This window comes from Sarcophilus harrisii, chromosome 1 (genome assembly GCF_902635505.1).
Source record: "Sarcophilus harrisii chromosome 1, mSarHar1.11, whole genome shotgun sequence".
Classification (NCBI taxonomy): Eukaryota; Metazoa; Chordata; class Mammalia; order Dasyuromorphia; family Dasyuridae; genus Sarcophilus; species Sarcophilus harrisii.
In genome coordinates, this window is record NC_045426.1 from 146,581,227 (window position 1) to 146,600,287 (window position 19,061).

The window sequence follows — 19,061 nt, forward strand, 5'->3', positions numbered from 1 at the left end:
TTTCTTTTGTGTATGATCTTCCTTATTAAATTATAAGTTCCTTGAGGGCAGAAAATGTCTTTTTAAAAAAATTGCATCCCCAATACTTAACACAGTCCCTGGAATATAGTAGATACATAATAAATATCTATTATAAGAAATACAAATGGGGAAACATCAGTCATAGAATAAAGTTTTGGATTTGGATTAACATGGTAAGTTAATTTATAGAGCACAATTGTTATACCATTTCTAGAAACAGTGGCACTATTGATTTAATAGGGCTATTTTCAGAGAAAGAGGCAGAAAAAAGGGGGAGGAAGAGAGACATCTGAAACAGGGAGATGACAACATGGGCTGGATAATGGGACATATCTAGGTGAAATGAAATATGGTCTGGGCTCTGAGTTCATCTAAACATTAATAGGCTAGTGGGATAGTTTGTGTTGAATGAATGCCCAATTAAAATTGCAAGGCTTTATAATAGGAGTTTCAAAATTAAGTTGATTAAATTCCCCAAGTCTTGGGACATAGATTTCATAGCTTGAGATTATGGAGATTGACATCTGATGTGGCAGTAATTAGGATTCCAATGAATGGTCTCCAACTTTCAATATAATTTTTTTCTTAGCCACTCTTGTATGCCACCTCTCACTGCCCTTATTGATTGAGAGAATGTTATTATTTATAATTCAAGATCTTTTTCTTTTGTTGAATCTGAATTTTTAGGAAAAGATACTCCTTTGAAAAGAGCAGAAGAGTCACTTAGCATCTGATCAGAGAGAGGTAGATAGAACAGGGACCTGAACCAAGAAATGTTATCCATTTTCTACCAAAGGGTATAGAAGATGAAGGGGGTCCACCAAGGGGTGCAGGCTTGAATAAGAAAAAGCAAGGAGTGGGTTTTGGAGTATCCTTACCTGGGAAACAATCGGGAAGAAGATCATGGTGGTCTTAAGGAAGATAGAAAGAAAGAAAAAACTTCAGAGCTGTTTACATCTCTAGGAAGGTGAAAGAGATGATCATGAGTTGATAAAGGAAATTTGATGTCTTGTAGAGGAAGTATAGCAGATCAGTTATGGAACATCAAAGTAAGGGAGGAGTTTTTTTGTCCAAGGAACCAGGGGCCAAGTGCAAGACTCCCATAACTTTTCAGTAAGCAAGTTAGGGTATATTGGGTATTCATGGAAGACTAGCACTTCTGATGTGAGGGCTTGCTTTTCAGGCTGCTCATCTACCTTTAGTATTCACTCATCACTTTACTTTTACCTATGGCTCTAAAAAGCTGAGCATCTGCAGTGACCTCACTCTGGTAAATTGTCTCAGAAGATGGGCTAAACCAGGCTGAGAGGAACTGACCAGCCTCAAACCTGTTGGTAAGGTAGAGGGATGTAAGGACTTCCCATGGGGCAGATGGGAGCAAAGTGCTCCAACAGGCTGTGAAGGCAACTTAAATAGGCACTGAAGCACTTAGGACTTAGACACTGAAGATGCCAGAGTCATCCTCGGCCGTCACTAATTGTCTAGACTTTTGTCCCACCATTGGATTTAGGTGACTTTGAAAGAGAGAGTGAGGCTGACAAGTTTGTGCAACTCTGCCTCCCTTAAATCCAATTTATGTGCTTGAAAAGACATTACCATAATTCACTCTTCACCCCAACATCAGGATGTTACTGCTACTATTCAAAAATGAAGGATGGACAACATTAAGCAAGATTAAAGGCCAGGAGAAGTGTCCTTGAAAGGAGGGGGAAGAGTTTGGAGAGTGAAGTAATTTGCTTTGTTGTTTTAACTCCATATGTTTTTCCCTTCACCTTAGTAATAAGCCCTCAAAAGCAAAAAGAAAACAAAAATTCTAGAGTCAGAAGGGAAAAATGAACGTCCTTAGCTAAACAATTCAGCTTAAGTTAAGAAGAGAGATACAGGCAAGGGGAAACCAGAAAAGGGAACAAGTGAGCCATGACGGGGAACTTGTGGTGGAGAAGAGAGCAAAAATCCTGGTTTTGGGAATATGATGTGCAGTGTATTGAATCAAGCCTCAATCAACATTAAAGAGGAGTGGCTCATTTATGACTATCATGAGAACTTCAGTGTTTACATTTATATGCTTCTATTAGGTTTTATTATGTGATTTTGATATTATTTTATATATTATATTATATTATTTTATTTGTATTATATTATACATTATACATTATATATTTATCTTAATGAGCACCATGCAAATTTTTGGAAGGAGAATCTTGAATCACATAGAACAGATCTTTACAACCCATGAACAAGAGCAGCAAAGATATCAGCCCAATGTGGAGCAGTAGGAGAAAGGAGGGAAGCAGTGTGACATGTAGTCCATTGGGTGAAGAGGTGAAGCCATACTCCATTTTGGTTCTTTCAAAAAATGATTTTTTTAAGGGTCTGACATTTGCTCATTTATAGAGTGAGTCAGTCTTTGCGTTTGATTTATTCACAGGTAAGTGACATTCTCTTGTAGTATTCTAAGGCAAAGCCAATAATAGATGTTTTGGCTGAAGTCCATTCTATGGTTAATGTTGAATCTTGGTAGAATGAAGAAAAGTTCACAATATAATTGGTACTGATATACATCAATATACATGTCACCATTTGGGACTTTTTAGCAAAGAAGATACTAGAGTGGATTGCCATTTCCTTCTTCAGCTCATTTTATTGATAAGCAAACTGAGACAAACAGGATTAAGTGACTTGCTCAGAGTCACACAGTTAGTGTCTAGGGCCATATTTGAACTCATGGAGGGGAGTTTTATTCATTACAACTCATTGCTTTAGCCATTGTACTACCTGGCTGCATAACATCACTAAACACCAGGAATTCCAGTCAATGAATCTTACCTCTTAAATTCCCATTAATGGGCAAGCACTCTCTGTTAGCTGTTAGCTAGGTCATTGTAGTTAATGGTAAGGTTAGCTACATAATATTGATAGTAGTCAAAGCTTGACCTTGAGTTAGAACATGTTTGTTAAAAATGCCATACTCATTCAAACACTTAACGCTTCCCAGTTGTGTGACCCTGGGCAAGTCACTTAGCCCTAATTGTCTCAGCAAAAAAAATGACCATACTTAAAATTTCCATATAAATACATTTATAACAACATTAATAACTGTCAAACAACAGATAAATAGTAATGTTGTTCAGTACTGTCTGATTCTTCATGACACCATTTGGAGTTTTTTGGGCAGAGATCCTAAAGTGGTTTGTCATTTCCTTCTCCTGCTGATATTACAGATAAAGAAACTGAGGCATTAAGCGGCTTGGCAGCTGGTAAATGTCTGAAGTTAGATTTGAACTCAGGAAGATGAGACTTCTTGATGCCAGACTGGGCAGCATGTCCATACCTAACCACCCTACATAGCTGACATTATTATGATGGTTTCAAATTTGCAAACACCTTATATAGAGCATCTCATTTGATCTTCATTACAAGTTCATGAAATAGGCAGAATGGGTATCAATTAGCCATTTTACAGATGAGGAAAGTAGTGCTACATCTGTGTATCCAGGAAATGTCAGAGGCAGGCTTCCAAGTTCAGCATTCTAGACACTACTCCACATTGTTTCATGTAAAGGGAGAAGCCTAAAAGTGACTTAAACATTTTTTAAAGAGTTAGAAATATCCAACAACATCCCTTCATGCATCTTGCTCCTTTGCTTCAGGCTTCTTAGAATGTTTGATAATTTAAATGTCTAAATTATCTGTTTCTAAACTTGAAAGGAAACTCGTGTTCTGAGATAGCACAAAGAAAGCTAAAGTTCTAAGTGAAGGATATTTTTAGTTGTCGGACTAGAAACAGGACGTAGTTTGTTTTTTTTATGAGTCACGTTAAAATACTTCTTAAATTGTATATCACGTTGTTTGTCAACCGTGGAGGAGGGGAGAGTGCTGGTCATGTGCGTCAAACATAATCTTGAACACAGTAAAGGAAATTACTTCTTCTTCTTCACCACTAGTCAAGGAACAGTTTGTGTTTATTATAGTGGATTTACAGTATTATGGTGGGGATGACCATGGGTAAAATGAATACAGGACGAGGATTCAAGATAACTGAGCTTTCTAGTTTTGTTTTATTGACTTATTACCTACCTTTTTTGCCTCAATTTCCTTATCTTTACAATGAATACTTGGAATAGATGATGTCTGTCTCTAAATAGTGATCCTTTTTTTAAATTTTGTACTCTTCTGATTTGTGTCTAAGAGCATTAGCTTTAACATTGAAGTCCTAAGTGTTGGTCTTAACATTAAAATCACAAAAGAGCAAATAAATGCTCATGGGAGCAATGTTGCTGAATCCATGGCTGCCTCTGAAATTTGATGTGTGGATTATAAAGAGAACTATGTGGGTATCCAGAGATTTATCCCTTTGGATGATGGTCCTACCCTCAGACTCTTGACCTTGATTTTGTCTTTGAAGCTCATTTGTGTTGAAAGATGCAGGGATTCGGAGAAATTTAGAACTTGACTAGTTTTAAAAGTGACGTTAGGGCTGCTTTCTTGAAACAGGATGGTGGGAAGACATGTTTGCTTCATTAGGGAATGAGTTGGAGGTGGTGGTAGAGGGAAAGGGACCTACTTTATTTCAATATCTTCTGTTTCTGGGGTCTTCATTGTTTTGGGATCTAAAAACAAAGTTTTAGTTAGAATAATGTTTTAGTTATTTATACTGTCAGTAGTAATCAATCAATAGGCATTTATTAATGATTAATGATTAATTAACCATGATAGGTGCTGGTGATATATAGACAAAAACCAAAACAATCCCTATTGTCAGGAAGCATATATTCTATCGTGGGAGATGGTATGCACTTTTATAATTATGTATGAAATAAATGATTGCAATGTGGCAGTTTTTTCTGGATTTGTAGAATAAAAATAATGACACTTGAAACCTCTTTTTAAAAAATGCTGTAAGGATTAGGAGGTTCTGGGTCCAATATATATATATAGTGCTCTAGGTAAGGGTGGGGATGACCCTGCTTATATGAAAACCGGGTAAGATCAGTCAAGACTGACTAGTGTGAATAAAAATGTACTTCTCTGGAGTTAGCCTGGAGTTTGAGGTGCACATAACAAAAATCCAACTCCAAACTTACTCCTGCTTTTGGCTATTGGCAGTGGGTAAGAAGGAAAGTCAAGTGTGCACACAGAAACACACATACATATATATGTAATATGTATATAATACATATCTGTGTCTATATTTCTATCTAATCTAACTATACTGTGGATAAATTTTTAGAGAAGGAAGAAATCTCTCCTCTTCCTCCTTTAATTTTTTCATTTTAATTTTGTTCATTCTTAAATCAAACACTTGTTAAATACCTATTATATATATATATATATATATATATATATATATATATATATAACTATCATCTAACTGCCTAGATTATTACCATAGCTACCTAATTGTTCTGCCTGCTTCTGGTATGCCTCCTCCTTAATCCATCCTTCACACAGTTGCTGAATTAATTCTAAAACACAGATCTGATCATATTATTTTCCTACTCAAAAATCTCCTGGGGCTGTTGTTTTTCAGTTGTGTCTAACTCTCCTTGACTCCCAGGGTTTTCTCGGCAGACACTGGATTTGCCATTTCCTTCTCCAGCTCATTTTAGAGATGAGGAAACAGGGTTAAGTGCCTTTGGGTCACACAACTAATAAATATCTGAGGCTGGAGTTGAACTCAGATCGCCCGATGCTCTCTCCACTGCTCTACCTAACTTCAGGGGCTACCTGCTGCTATCTAGCAAAATCATTGACTTGGTATTTAAATCTTCCACAATCTGGCTCCCATCTACCTTCTTATTCTCATTTCATATTAGTCTCCTTTCAAATAGTATTCCAGCTATTCCCTATAGATAAAGCTCCATTTTCTACCTCCATACTTTTATCCTCCATGCCTGGAATTTACTCCCTCTTCATCTCATATTTTAGAATCCATTGCTTCCTTCAAGGTATAGCTCATGTATCATCTCCTATAAGAATTCTCTCCTCATAATCCTAATTATTAGCATTTTCTACCTTTGGAAATATTTTTGTATTTACTTATCTTGTTCATATTATATTCTCTTCAATAGAATATAACCTTCTTGTGGCAGGAATGATTTTATTTTTTGTCTATATTTCATTCATTTAATAAAGGTGGAGCTGAACTAAGCAAATAGCATTAATATTTTCTTAAAATCAAGAGAATTCCACTTGTTTATTATTTGCTCATGCTCCTATTACCTTAATATTGCTCTATGGGGGTTGGAGCCTAGTTGGAGAGAAATCATATGCCAGAGAATTCCATAGTCTCTTAAAATTTTATTTTAAACTTATGAATGAAACAAGCATTTCTATAACATAGTAGTCCATTATGTACAATTTGCTATTTCTTTTTAAATATATGATAAATATATCATAACAATTCCTTTTTTCCCCTTTTTTCCTTCCCTTCTTACCCCCATTCTAGAGATGGCTACTATTAGACATATATATGTGTGTTTTATACTTATATAAATACATATGTATGTACATATATATATATATACTTTTATCCTACACATAAACATATTTGTATATAAAATGTCTAAATAAAAACATAAATATAATATATTTATATATGTACATATAAATAACATTCTATGCATATTTCTATTTATTAGTTCTTTCTTTGGATGCAGATAACATCTTCCTTCATTGTCCTTTATGACTAATTTGGGTACTTGCAATAGTCAAAATGTCTTAGTCACTCAAAGTAGTTCTTAAAACAATATTTGTAGGGCAGCTAGGTGGAGCAGTGAATAGAGTACAGCCCTGGAGTCAGGAGGACCTGAGTTCAAATGTGTTCTCAGGCATTTAATACTTCCTATCTGTGTGATCCTGGGCAAGTCAGCAAAAAAACAAAAACAAAAACAAACAAACAAAAAACAATATTGCTAGAATTAGGAAATAAGTAGATACCCATCAATTGGGGAATGACTGAAGAGGTTTTGGTATGTAAATGTAATGGGAACTATTTTTCCATAAAAAATGACTAATAGGCTGATATCAGAAAAGCTTGGAAAGACTTATAGGAACTAATGCTGAGTGGAGTGAGCAGAACCAGATCAGCATTGTACCCAGCAGCAACAACATTATGTGATGATCACTTATAATAGACTTAACTCTTCCCATCAATTTAGTGATCCAAGACAATTTCAATAAACTTTGGATGAAAAATGCCATCCACATCCAGAGAGAGAACTATGGAGACTTAATGTGGATCGAAACATTGTTTTCATCTTTTTTTTTTCTTTTGTTAGGTTTTTTTTTCTCTTTTTCATGGCTTTTTCTTTTTGTTCTGATCTTTCCCTCCATGACTCATATAGAAATATATTAAAAATTAATGTACATATATAGCCTAAAAAACAAACCAATATTGCTGTTACTATATACAGTGCTATCTTGATTTTTCTTATTTTACTTCATTATGCTTGTTTATCCATTTTTTTTTTTTTAAGACAGACTAGTCATTTCTTTTGGCACAATAGTATTTCAATACAAACAAAGGCCACAACTTGTTAAGCCATTCTCCAATTGATAGGATTCTCCACAATTTCTAGTTATTTGCTTCCAAAGAGCTTCTATAAATATTTTAGGACATATAAGTTCTTTTGTACTATTAGTTCTATTTCTATATTCTTTTAATTGGATCATATGACCACACATTTAGAGTAGGAAAGAAATGTTGAAATCATCCCTCTTATTTTTTCAGGGTAAAAATGCCCTGACCGCCCTTATCAGAAATCTGAGCATCTCACCTTTGAAATTAGAGGGGATATTGAAATTTGAAGGGCATATAGAGCTTTATTAAGTCTGAAATAGTGAGAGTTATGACAATTAAATTGTTGACTATTATTAAGCCCAGTATTTTCTCAATGTGTGTGAGAGGGAGGAGGGAGAGGGGGGCAGGACAAGCTTTTCTGGGGCTTCTCAATTTGCTGTTCACAAATGGGATTCCTTTTGTTTTTTCCAAGTCTCATTTTCCCTCTGTCTAATGTGTTATCTATATAGTTAGCCACTAGATGGCAGAAACGTACCTTGATTGCTTTGGCTCATCATCCATGGCTTTCTCCCCCCAAGGCATCACATTAAATAGTGAAAAAGCTAAAAACAGATTTTTTTTTTTCCTTTTAGACCCTGCTCACAAATTCACAATGTAGGTTCTATTGTGTTATTTATGTGTCTGCCTGGTTTAGTGTGTCTACTTTTGTTAAAGAGAACATACCAGTTTTTCCTCCTAGAGGAAAAATAATCATTTTGTATTTTGATTGCCTTTTATTATTGATTCAGACTGTTGCAACCAGATCCAAAAGGTTGTGTCCATAGGCTATTCTCATTTCCATTTGGAGCAGTAGATAAATGGAGCTATGAAATCTCAGAATTAATATTATCTTTTTGAAACATTTTTTGAGGGGAAGATAATTCTTTTATTGGAAAATAAAGAGGTGAGATAAGGCTGGGCAATTTAAGATATAAATTCATACCTTATTCTAAATGAACAGGCTTTTGTTTTCAAATACCAGCTTAATAAACACATGGATAACTTTCTGATTTTGATTCTTTCTGAATTTAAGGAAGTTAGTGGGGTGTGAGAGGTTATATATAGATGACCTTGGAAAAAATCACTTTCTGGCATTCTTACTCATATATAAAAGGATATAATGAAATTTAGGCCCTAAATTAGTGGGTGGAGGAAAGCAGTTTCACAATATCTCAGACCTAGCTCTTTTCTAGGGTACAGTGAGACATGTAGCAATATCCCTCAGCAGACAGAGTGAGGAATAGGATTGAGCGCCTTTAAAAAGAAATCAGAAAAACTCCAAACCACCAGATGCTTAAATTCTTAGAAGATGACATGAGAATACAATCAGAGGCTTATTCAGGCACTAAGTACATTTGATAGGGAGTTAATATCAGAGGCACATTCTCTCTAGTTTCTTAAGTCAGATATAAAGGAGAAAATGGTAACAAAAACCATTTTTAAAATTTCTTCTATTAATGAGGGCCTTTCTTGCATCAGAATACATCAGAAAAACAAGGCAGAAAAATGTGACTTGTTTAAGGTCATCAGTCTAAGTCACTGGTACAAGCAACATTGGAATATGAATTCTATAGTCTCCCAGTTCCCTTTTTGTGTCTTAACCAGGGGAATCCCAACCTTTTTTTTTTTTTTTTTTTCTTTTTTAACTCATTTTTGACTTCTGAGAAATTTTATTATTGGGATATGGGAAATGTTGATGATGCTAATTGTTTTGAAGAGAATGAAGAAATACTCTGCCCAACTAGAATCCCCTGGAAATCAGATATCTTAAGCCTGGATATTATATCTAGGCCTAGAAGGGATCTCTAGACACCCCTTATTTTATGGGTGAGGAGAATGACATCCAGGTGAGCAAATGGCTTGACCAAAAATCATATATATAATAAACACGACTTGTAATCTTCAGTTTAGGATTGAACTGAGGTCCTTTACTGGCAGAATATACTGTTTTTTTCATGGGTCCATGAGTCAGGCAACCAGTGTATTTGAATATATATTAGTCCAGCCTCTCTCTTGACAGGAGATAAGTAACATTCTCATCTTTCCCCTCCTTTCAAACACACACACACACACACACACACACACACACACACAAACACACATTTTGACTAAGTGAAAAAGGAGATTCCTTATTTCATTTGCTACCCAGCCTTAATCACCGAATGGATGTGGCTTCAGTCAAACTGAATTAGAGTCTCAGTCAAACTGAGACCTGTTGAAGATCTTAACTTAAAAAGATCAAGGTCTCCCATTTCATCCAGAGTCATCTCCAGTCGCCCTGATCTCTATCTTGCCATGGACCCAGATGGCTCTGGAGGGGAAGGGAGGCAGGGGACCTTGCAGAGCCCTCCCTCATTTAAATCCATTTAACTGGCATGTCATGGCCTTCCTTCCCTGATATCAGGGTCCTCTTGGAGAGTGAAGGACAACAATCCACCACCAGTGTATCTCAATCCATTGATTCGGGATGGAGGAGGAAATAGGGAAGAGAAGGGAACAAGCATTTATTTAGTGCCCATTATGTGCCAGACACTTCACTAAGCAGTTTACAATTATTATCTCACTTGATCCTTACAACAAACCTGTGAGGAAGGTGCCATTATTACTCCCATCTTTTCAGGTGAGGAAATTGAGTCAAATAGAAGTTAAGTGGCTTGCCCAGGATCACAGAGCAGCTAAATGTCTGTCTATCTGACTCCAGGTCCAGTGTTGCTCCACTTATCTGTCTCCTGATTCATTCATTAGATGGTGATGCTTTTTATTTTTTTCTTATAATAGCTTTTTATTTTCAAAATACATGCAAAGATAGTTTTCAACATTCACTCTTGTAAAGCCTTAGTTCCTTATTTTTCCCTTCCTCCTGTCCTCCCTCCTCCCCTAGACAGCAAATAATTCAATATAAGTTAAACATCTGCAGTTCTTTTACACATATTTCCACATTTATCATGCTTTACAAGAAAAATTAGGTCAAAAAAGGGAAAAAATGAGAGAAATAAAACAAGCAAACAACAACAACAAAAAAGGTGATAATACTATGTTGTAATCTGCATTAATTTGCAGATTGCTTTCTCCATCACAAGTCTATTGGAATTGGCCTGAAGATTGTGATTCCTTTTAAAAGAGATGTGTTAGCTTTTGAGAGAAAGGCAGACAGAGACAGAAGAACAAAAAGAGAGACAGAGATGGAGATAAAAACAGAAAGGGAGACCAAAAGAGCATGGGATAAAAATAAGACACAAATCAGTTCAACTAGGAGTTTTAGAAAATCCTTATATGCTTTTCCAGGCTCTGAGCCATAGGATCTTTCCAGGTCCTGTATGAAGACCTCCTCTGGCCTAGAAGAGAATTGTGGAGAGAGCAGAACAGATGGTAAAGATGTAATGGAAATCATTAGTCTAGAGAGAGTCTTTGAAGGGAAGAGAGCTTCAACGAGAAAAGAGCAAGGTTGGAGTTTATGCAGAATGTGGCTAGTCTTTGAAATGTTAGAAAGTTTCCACACACTTGGGTCAACTTGTATCAGGAGGATCTTTCCTTTTGGAAGATGAGACCTTCCTACAACCCTCTTCTCACTTCCCCTTCTTCCCCCCATCTTCTAGTCAACTGAAGGGCCACCACCCACAAAGCAGTTAAACAGTTCCAGAAAATGGTTCTGAGGTGAGCTGGGGTTGAGGTGAAGGGAAGTACATCTCTAGCTTTGAGCCCTGAGGGAAAATGAACCTAGCTGGACTTTGAGCAGAAAGAGGTTCTGCTTTGTAGCCTTCCTCTATAAGCTTTGCTGGCCCCATTAATTCTGGCTCTGCATTGCAGGTTAGAAAGTGTTGTTTCTGGAAGGGATGAAGAAATAAACTAATTTGAGCTTCTCAGTTTTCCTTTTGTCAGTAATGTATTATGTTCATAGAGTCGTCCTTCAGTCTTTTGCCATTTACACAATATTTGCTAACTGTTCATAATTTCTGTTCTTACCCCGTCAGGAAGACAAGGGCATCCCACCAAAAGGCTGGTGATTCTCTTCTCTGAGGTTATCATTGGCTAGCAAAATAAACTGTTCGTCGAGCCCCTGCTGGTTGGTCCCTCTGTTATCTAAACTTTTAAAGAAAGAAATCATATATGTGGGGCAGGCTATAGAACCTCTTCCAGAAAGCTATAAAAGCTGAGTACTCCTAGTTATTGAATAACAAATAATAATAATAGTAGTAGTAGGAACAAGAACCCAAGAGAGATTTGGGTCAATCAGTCAACAAGTATTCTAATAGAAAAAGAAAAAGTAAACATCAGCTTAATCATCACAGTTACAAAAGTACATTGAAGAGAAAAGGTAGATTAGAAAGTGGGTTGGGGTGTTGGAGAATGGATGTGGTTAAGGGGCTCTTAAAAGAAGTGAAAGGGATATTGTTCTATGAGCAGGGAACAGGCATTAGCAGGAATTTGGAGGCAAAAGAATAAGGAAGAAGATCTGAGAAATAAAAAAGGACTTTTGAAATATTTTGACCTATAATTCTAATAAATGTAGTATGTCAACATCATCCTACTGAAAAAAACCCCTAAAATACAAACCCCTCAAAATCTTCATTTGAAATTAATAGGAAGTTCAATAAAAGTTTTAATTTTTTTAAAAAAATAATTTTTTTACAGTAAACACAATTTTGGTTTTTTTTTTCCCCCTTATATCTCTCTTCTTCACTCCTCTAACTCCCCATCTCTTGGATAAAGATAAAGAAAGCTTTTTTAACTCCTCTACATAGTCAAACAAAACAAATTCTGGCCCTGGACTTGACTAAAACATTATGTTTCATCCTGCACTCTAGTTTATCACCACTCCTTTAGACAGTGGGCATCATGCTTTATTTGCTCTATAGAACTTATTAGTTATTGTGTGGATCAGAGTTACTAAGTCTTCCAAATTTGTTTATTTTTGATATTGTTATTGTACAAATTGTTCTCTTGGTTCTACTTACTTCACTCTGCATCAGTTCATACTAATCTTCCCCAGTTTCCCAAACACTTTTATATGCAGGAATCCTTCTCTTTGATCTCCTTCGGCTGTAGGATTACATGGTATCAATGTGAAATGAGATACCTTATAAAGCAACCAAAGCTGGGGATTGATGATAGTTTTCCAGAAATGATTTAAACCATGTAGATCCTAATCCTGGAGGATTCCACCCCCCCCCCCTCCATTTAAAAAACCCATGAGCAGAAGGCCAGAGTTCAAATGATTTGCCCAAGATTACCCAGGCAGTAAGTGTCCAGATCTTTTAAACTCATTGCCCTTTCCATTGTTTCCACTGATTTATAGGAGAGGACTATTGTTTGATTTAGAAACATTCCTTTCTCTCTCTCTCTCTCCCTCTCTTTCCCCCTCTCTCCCCTCTCTCTTCCCCGTCTTTCTCTCCATCTCTCTTTCTGTCTCTTTCCTTTCTGTCTTTTTCTCTCTCTCTGTCTCTCTCTCCCTGTCTGTCTGTCTGTCTGTCTCTCTCTGTTTCTCTGTCTCTCTATCTCTCTTTCTCCCCCTCTCTCTCCTCTCTCTTCCCCCTCTTTCTCTCCATCTCTCTTTCTGTCTTTCCTCTCTTTCTTTTTCTCTCTCTCTGTCTCTGTCTGTCTGTCTGTCTGTCTCTCTCTGTCTCTTTTTCTGTCTCTCTCTCTCTCTTTCCCCCCTCTCTCTTCTCTCTTCCCCCCGCTTTCTCTCCATCTCTCTTTCTGTTTCTCTCCTCTCTGTCTTTTTCTTTCTTTCCACACACACACACTCTCTCTTTCTCTCCCTCTTGCTCCCCCTATTTCTGGCAAAGGTTGTGGTCTCGGAATTGAACAAATGCCATCTCAGTGCAGCCCCAGCTCCCTCTACTAAGCTGAACCCTCTTGTCAAACGATAATTAAAACCCCATTTGTACCCAACATTCATTCAACAAAATGGCCTTGAAATATGTGTTACCCCAGACTAAATCAACGTCAGTGAGGGAAATGTCTGTGGGTCTGATGAAGTTAGCTGTCTGAGGACAATTACAGATTTATATTCAGAACAGATGAGTATCGAAATGGGATATAATGAGTGAGATGGATTTGATTGTATGGTCTGAAAAGTATTATAGCAATCTTCTCTCTGCTAACCCCCACTCTTTCAACCCCCCTTTCCAGCTTAAGTAAATAAACTAAAAGGTAAATTGTAGACCTTATAGGAGATTGCAAAATAGCCTGTGGTCATTTACATGGGGGGAACACAAGCAACAGCCAATTAGATGATTACCAATTCTGTAGTCTTTAAAAAATAGTCTGCTCTGTTGCTTTAGCAGGCTATTTCCATAATGTGCCTTCCTGCACCATCAAATTTGGTTGCCATCTGTTGCCGGTTTTTATGTGTGAGGTCAATTTTGAATCACTTTATGCAATTATGCAAATGCAGTTCCAGTAGAGTACAGGCAAGCAGAGTTGCTGTCAGTCACTTTTGAGAGTCTTCCAGCAGTAAAATCTCACACTAGATTAGTCAAAATATATTTGCCTTTTCAGTTGTATCATGCACCTAGAGATTTAATGATCTTTTTAAAGAGCATCTTGCTAGGAACTGAGGTTGGATTGATGACTTCTGATGATAAATCTGCATTTACACATATGTATGTATGTATGTATGTATCTATGTAGCTATGATGTGTCATATCCCCCCTGATTTGTTTGAGTCATCAGCCATTCCAAATATCCCTCCCACTTCAATACCCTCCTCCCACCCCCTCACCACAACTGCATCCTTGCTTGGAAGTCTCACTCCTCAGAAGCTGAAGGTACATTACATCCAGTACCTCTTTTACCTGAAAACTTGAAAAGGATTGTTGTTTGGTTGTTTTCAGCCACGTCCCAGTCTTTGTGACTCCATTTTGGGGTTTTCTTGGCAAAGATATTGAAGTGGTTTACCATGTCCTTGGTCAGCTCATTTTACAGATGAGGAAACTGAGGTAAATGGCTCTGTGACTTGCTCAGGGTCACATAACTAATAAGTGTCTGAGGCTGGATTTGAACTCATGAAGATGAATCATCCTGATTCCAAACTCACTATTCTTTCCACTGTGTAACCTAGTTGCTCAGATAAGGGTGTGAGCCTACAATCAACTGGACCCACAAGTAGGATCAGGGTTTCATACCCATCCCCCAAAGCCATGTCCTTCAAAGAAAAGACCTTCCTGGCTTTGAGAAAAGGTGCTGTGAAGACCCCCAGTGACAAATCCCTGTACTTCCGCTCTTTTTGCCACAGAGAACAGAATTCACATTTTTTTTCCTCTTGTTTCCTTCCATTCCTCTGTCTGCAATGACTAATGTTGGGTTCACCTTTTCAGGAGCTTGAGGAACAGTTTGAACCAAAGCAGAAAGCAAATTGTTTCTGTCCTGGGGCAAGATCTTACCTTTTACATGGTTTGTTTCCATGAACTTCTCTTGCTGGGGCTGTCACATTTCCTGGAATTTTGACTTTGGCTGTCTAGACCTTTTTGTCTTCATTTATTTCCCTGAACGCCACTTCTCTCTGCCTGGATCTAGGGCATTTCATTTTCTGTCTGGCTAACTAGCCTCAAGTCTACTCTTTCTCCGACCCCATTTGCCTAGCCTGCTGGTTTACCTAGTCCTGGCCCCTGGCTTTTTATCCATAGTACAAAGCATACTGAAGTACCTTATTATTTACCCCCATGCCTATGTAATGAGAAATAGAAAGTGAATAATATTTTTGAGTAGGGCAGTAAGTAGTGGACAGTGTTGGACCTAGAGTCAAGTCCTGAGTTCAAATTCCATCTCATCTCCTCAGATACTAGCTCTATGACTCTGAAAAGTTCACTTAACCTCTCCCAGATTCAGTTTTCTCATCTGTCAAATAGACATAATAGCATATTCCTTCCAGGGTCATTGCGAGGACCAAGTGACTTAATATATGTAAAATCAGGGCTAACCTTAGTATAACAATGTCAGTTATTATTAATATTTGCCTTATGTGCATACTCTATTATGCAAAATATACTTTGCATTTGAATCCATGTATGCTACACGTAGAAACACTAATTATATTCTCTGAATCCCTATCTTTATAAAAAGAGAAAGATTGCCCCAAACTAAAATTTCTTGTTGGGAAAAATCAGTATTCATTCCCAATGTATAATTGAAGCATAAAATATTAATTGTGATATGTATTTGAGACAGAGAAAGGACATACAACTATAGTTCAAAAGAAAAAATAGAGAGGGATCAATAATTCACCAGGAAAATATTCTACCTTCCATACCAAATTTGTTGAGAAGCATCTTTTTTTTTTTTTTTTTTTTTTAAAGGTTTTTAGCTAAAACTGCACAGGTCATCAAATTCTCCACTTTTCAGAGCAGCCTACTCCAGAGAAACTTTACCCCATGCCTCAGTGATGCCATATGATTTATTCACCCTGCTATTCTTTCATCAGATTTTGTGGCTTTCATAAATCTTGTGGTCAAATATTTGTAAAACTATATAGAGCTCTTTCCAGTGGCTAACTGTCCCTAAATGGATGTCTGCTCCTTTCTGCTTATCTCTTTAACAGAGACACTTCTAGTTTAATCAGTCTTCTCTGTTTACTGTCTTGGCATTATGCTATCTCATTTAATCTTATTAGGGAAATCATAGAAAATAAGGCAGATTGGAAGCTTCTGCAAAAAGAGATTTCCAAGTGATTCCCTATCAACTTCTTCAATGCAAGAGGCAGACATTTGATTAGATGAATTCTATAATTAATTGTGAAAATTAACCATGTAAAGGATGAAACCAGCATAGATAATGTAGAAGTACTATTAATTAAAATATATTCACAACTTTTAGAGCCAGAGTATAATGAACTCAATGAAGGGCAGTAATATTAGTTTATCCCAGAGAGATATATCTTTGAGGGATACCCTTGATTAATAAGATTTGTGTAATGTATGTGTGCTTGCAAATCTAATGCATGAAAAATTCAGATTTGCCCAAATTATGAATTAAACACTGATTATGTGCATTGCAAAAATGATTCTTCTTTTACAGAAGAGTTTATTAAAGAGATTTCTTTAAAGAGAAATCTCTAAGTGCATTGACAAATGCTTAGTTTTTCCTAATGACTTTTCAGGAACATGTCTGTCATTCAAAGAACATTATAAGTATATGTACCCACATGTGCATATATCCTCATTCACGGATGCTGCCTCGTAATAGGAATGGACTCATTGGGTCTCATGGAGCAGAGCCCAAAGGACAAAACAGCAGCCCGTTCCAAGCTGTGCGCACATAAAGGCTGTCCTTTGGTGAGCAGCTGTGGATGCTATTGGAAGAGCTTACTATTGTTTGCCTCAGCCTCCCTGCTGCTAACACTCCACATCTGCCAGGAGCCTTTGCAAACTGGCTTCCAGTTCTTGAGCTCTCATAGACCAGCAGGACGGCAGTAGTCATTGTTTCCCTGTACACCGAGGCAAAAGGAAATCTTCTCAAGTTTCCTTTCAACATATCTTTAACTCATTTCTAGTGACTATTCTGCAAGTGTGCCCCCCTTCAATACAAAGTATCTAAGGCTTACCAATTCTCTGCGTTATATCAGCAAATGTCCCTTCAATCCTGGGGAACTTTTGTTGGGGGCCTTCATCCCTGAACATACCGAACAAAAACTAATTTCCTTAGTCCTGATAATTCCTTTTCTCCCTTTCTCAATATTATTTGTTTTCTAATTACATGTAAAGATAGTTTTCAGTATTCATTTTTGTAAAATTTTGAATTCCAATTTTTTTCTTCTCTCTCCCTTAAATCTCTCCTCCTTGAGAGAGAGCAAGCAATTTGGTATAAGTTATATATGTACAATCATTTAAAATATATTTTCATATTAGTCATAAAGGAAAAGAAAAATAGGAACAAGAGGGGGAAAATCATGATAAAGAAAAAGCAAGCAAACTAACAAAAAAAAGAAGAGGTGAAAATACTATCCTTTGATCCACATTTAGTCTCTATAGATCTCTCTCTGGATATGGATGGCATTTGCCATTCCAAGTCTATTGGAATTGTCTTGGATCACCACATTGCTGAGAAGAGCTAAGTCTATCATAGTTGATCATCATGTAATCTTGTTAACTTGTGCAATGTTCTCCTGGTTCTGCTCCCTTCACTCAACATCAGTTTATGTGAGTCTTACCAGATTTTTCTGAAATCAGTTTGCTGATCATTTCTTATAGAACAATGATATTCTATTATGTTAATTTACCACAACTTATTCAGCTATGCCCCAACTGAGGGGCATCCACTTAATTTCCAATTCCTTGCCACTACAAAAAGGGCTGCTATAAACAGTATCGCACATATTGGTACCCCTGAGAATTCCTATGAAAAGGAATAATGTGCAGTGCATAGAGGCTTATAGCCTTGGAGTCAGGAAGACTGAATTTAGGTGCTACCTCTGACAGATACTATCTGTAAAATTCAAATTAATTTACCTCACAATACCCAGGCTATATGCTAAAGAAAAATGGGAATTCCCATGCCAGGAATTTCCTATTAAATCAAATGTCTAGATCTTCCTTTATGTCCCTTTATTTCCCTCACCCCCCTCCAAAATAGCAAAACCCAAACCAAAAAGAAGTTTTAAAGTATTTATTAAAACATGGAGCACACTGGGCTTATATCCCAAAGAGATCATAAAGAAGGGAAAGGGACCTGTATGTGCACGAATGTTTGTGGCAGCCCTCTTTGTAGTGGCCAGAAACTGGAAACTGAGTGGATGCCCATCAGTTGGAGAATGGCTGAATAAATTGTGGTATGTGAATATTATGGAATATTATTGTTCTGTAAGAAATGAACAACAGGATGATTTCAGAAAGGCCTGGAGAGACTTACATGAACTGATGCTGAGTGAAACGAGCAGGACCAGGAGATCATTATATACTTCAACAACAATACTATATGATGACCAATTCTGATGGACCTGGCCATCCTCAGCAATGTGATCAACCAAATCATTTCCAATGGAGCAGTAATGAACTGAACCAGCTATACCCAGGGAAAGAACTCTGGGAGATGACTAAGAACCGTTACATTGAATTCCCAATCCCCATATTTTTGCCCACCTGCATTTTGGCTTTCCTTCACAGGCTAATTGTACAATATTTCAGAGTCTGATTCTTTTTGTACAGTAAAATAATGGTTTGGTCATGAATACTTATTGTGTATCTAATTTATATTTCAATATATTTAACATCTACTGGTCATCTTGCCATCTGGGGGAGGGGGTGGGGGAAAGAGGGGAAAAATTGGAACAAGAGGTTTGGCAATTGTCAATGCTGTAAAGTTATCCATACATATAACCTGTAAATAAAAGGCTATTAAATAATAATAAAAAAACATGGAGTACAATGTATCATAAATATTTTAACCCCATAGTCCCCAATGGCCTATACAACTCCCCCCCTCTTTCTCTCTGTCTCTCTCTCTCCATTTCTCTCTTTTATCCTCTCTCTCTCCTCTCCTCTCC